Source organism: Nelumbo nucifera, chromosome 4 (genome assembly GCF_055504915.1).
Source record: "Nelumbo nucifera cultivar China Antique chromosome 4, China Antique-T2T, whole genome shotgun sequence".
In the NCBI taxonomy this organism is placed as follows: domain Eukaryota; kingdom Viridiplantae; phylum Streptophyta; class Magnoliopsida; order Proteales; family Nelumbonaceae; genus Nelumbo; species Nelumbo nucifera.
In genome coordinates this window covers 69,499,664-69,502,923 of record NC_142652.1, presented here as the reverse complement: position 1 = coordinate 69,502,923, position 3,260 = coordinate 69,499,664, and the positions used below count along the sequence as shown (strand labels likewise).

Sequence of the window (3,260 nt, the reverse complement as noted above, 5' to 3'; positions counted from 1 at the left end):
AAACTAGAAGAGGAGATCAGTATCTTTATTCAATTAAATTCTAAGAAAAACTAACTAAACTTAAATGCTATGAAAAAAACAGAAAGCAAGTAAGACAGTTTATGACTAAGTATCTGAATTGAGAATTCTCCCAACATCCTCTTGTTCCCTTGGGTTTACCACGGTGTTACTAGGTAAGGTACCCGGAACCCTTTTTGAAATCATCTGTGCCAGCTGCCCAACCTGAGTTTCCAAGTTCCTTATCGATGTTTCGTTATTCTGAAATCTAGTTTCCGCACTAGCTATGAACTTGGTCATCAGCTCCTCCAAGTTAGATTTCGGTTTCGGTTGATGGAAGTTTTGGTGGAAAGGCTTAGGTGCATGCTGATTCTGCCATGGCTGATTCAGGTGGCCGCTCTATCCGGGGTTATGGGCATGATGGTACTGATTTCCTGGCTGTCTTGTAAAGATGCCAACAAAGTCTACTTGTTCTGTGGACTGAAAAGACTGATTGCCAACTTGGCATTCAGTGCTATTATGGCCTCCCCCACACTTATCATACTGTACATGCATAGCTGCCATCTACATCTCATCAAATTTTTTGCTAAGTGCTCCTATTTGTGCAGAGAGAGTTGTGTATGTATCCACATTATGAAGGCCATGCTGCTTTCTAACTGGTGTCCTTTCTGAATGCCATTGGTAGTTATTGGCTGCCATCTCCTCGATGAGTGCATGGGCAACCTCGAGAGTCTTATTGTTTCTGGAGCCCCCAGCTGCTGCATCTAAGATGGTCTTGTTTGAATCAGTCATACCATTATAAAATGTTTGCACCTGTAGCCAAATCGGAAGACCATGGTGAGGAACCCTCCTTAGTAGCTCCTTGTAACGTTCCCATGACTCATAAAGAGATTCCCCCTCTTGCTGGAAAAAGGTAGTAATATCATTCCTCATTTTTGTAGTTTTAGAGGGGGGAAAATACTTAGAGAGGAATCGGCTAGCCATTTCATCCCACGTGGCTATAGATCCTGCCAGTAATGAGTTCAACCAAGCCTTGGCTTTATCTTTCAAAGAAAAATGGGAATAACCTCAGTCGGATGGCATCATCACTTACCCCATTGTGTTTGAAGGTGTCACAGATTTCCAAGAAGTTAGCAATATGGGCATTCGGATCCTCATGGGCCATACCACAAAATTGAACCGTATTTTGTATCATTTGGATTATGGCCGGTTTAATTTCGAAGTTATTGGCAGCAAATAGTTGGCCGGATAATGCTGGAGGCAGTCCCGGTGAGGGTGGACTTAGCATAATCCATCATAATTCTTTGTTCAGCCATTTCTTGTGCTTCTTGTCTGACTTGCCTAGCAGCTCTCAAACGGATACGGAGAGTCTGTTCAATCTCCGGGTCATAAAGGATCTCCTCTAGTTTAGGTCTGCTTGTCATAAACTGTAAAGGTCAAAGCAATAAAAAGGCCAATATTCACAAAAGAAAATAAATAACTAATCTTATTACAACTGAAAATGTATAGTGAATTATTGGAATACAAAAACCTACATCCTAAAATAAATAAATGCAGCTAACTAAAAACAGATCTGAACCAACGTCTTATTCAATATACAGAATTCAGTAGCAATTTACAAATTCTTAATAGTGAATTATTGGAATACAAAAACCTACATCCTAAAATAAATAAATGCAGCTAACTAAAAACAGATCTGAACCAACGTCTTATTCAATATACAGAATTCAGTAGCAATTTACAAATTCTTAATCAGTAACCACTGAGAGTAGAACAACAGTTTACAAATTCCTTCTCTTCACATTGCTGAAATCAGTGATGAAATTACATAGATCTGAACTGCTGAGACCTGAAATCTCAGTAGCTATTGAGAACAGTAATATATAGATCTGAAATCAGATCTGAAATCTTAGCAGCTATTGAGGACAGCCATATGCGGATCAGCAATGACTGTGTTCAGGTCTGAGCTTCAAATGGAAAGGCTACTGTGTGCTACTGAAGGTCAAAACACAAAGCTGAAATCAATGTAAATAGGATTGTGAGAAAGCAATTCAAACATTAGTTCTACACAAAATTGAGATCAGATCTGAAATCTCAGAAGCTACTGAAAACAGCAATAACAACAACTCCTGATACTTAGAACAGCAGTGACTGCTACCGAGATCAGATCTGAATTCGGTAGCCACTGAGAATAGTACAGTTGTGTTCAGATCTGATTGTAGAAGTGATAGGTAAGGTAATCATATCTGAAGTCTCAATATTTTCAAAAGAAAAAGCAGACCAAAAAGAGTAGAAGCTATAGCAACTATAATGAGTTCAGATCTGCAATCTGAGTTCACACCACTAACCTTATTGAGTACAGATGCTATGCGTGGTTCTTACACATTCAGATATGAAATTTATGAGGGTACAAGCATAAATCAATTACACATTCAGATCTGCAATCTTAGATTTCAGCAGCTTGAATGGCTGCCATCTACTGTGATCAGGGCTGATATGAGAATTCAGCAAGGAGAATTGGTGTATACAGATCCGAAATCAGTGGTTATGAATGGTAGCAAAGATTCAAGTCTGTACATCAGGTCTGTTCTAACTTGCTTCCCATAAGACCTGCTAAATTTCCGAATTGATGTGGGTTTCAGATCTGAAATCATGGTGAATACAGGTCTGATTTCAGATCTGAAACTCTGAATTGAAAGCACCAAGTTAGAACAAAAATGCTTCATTAAGTGTTCAGATCTGATTGCAAAAGTGATAAGTAGTGTGATCAGATCTGAACCACAAAGTATACAAGCAATTATAGCAATAAATTCAGGTCTGAATTCTATAAATCACAGTTAATGCAATCAGAACTGTACTAGCCGCCTATGCATCATTCAACCATATGTTGATAATTTTCTTTTTTTTTCTTTTCTTTTGAGATGAAATAGAACACAAAGAAGTAACACAACTATACTATTGAACAAAATCTCTCTTTTTTTTTTCTCTCGATGTGCTCAGATCTGATTTTTTATTTCAGTACTGAAATCTACTGTGTACAGATCTGAACTCCCCTGTTTTTATGAGCTAAATAGACTCAAAAACCAGCTAAACTAGCAGCACTAAAACAGTAATCAAAACTAAACAAAACAACAATAGAAAAAAATAGAGTACTAATATCAGTAATGAGGAATACTATATGCAGATTTGTACAGAACTGAAATCAGCTAACAGTTAAAGAAATCAGCAATGAAGATCAAAAGATTTTTTTTTTCTGTGTTCAA

General features: G+C 37.6%; 1 non-coding gene across 1 annotated transcript; it reads left to right on the top strand.

Annotated features, from left to right (window-relative positions):
• The first annotated feature begins 826 nt into the window (after positions 1-826).
• On the top strand, positions 827-933 carry LOC148800684 (small nucleolar RNA R71). Its single transcript, XR_016071066.1, has one exon. It is a non-coding gene; the product is annotated as a small nucleolar RNA R71 (small nucleolar RNA).
• The last annotated feature ends 2,327 nt before the right edge of the window (positions 934-3,260 follow it).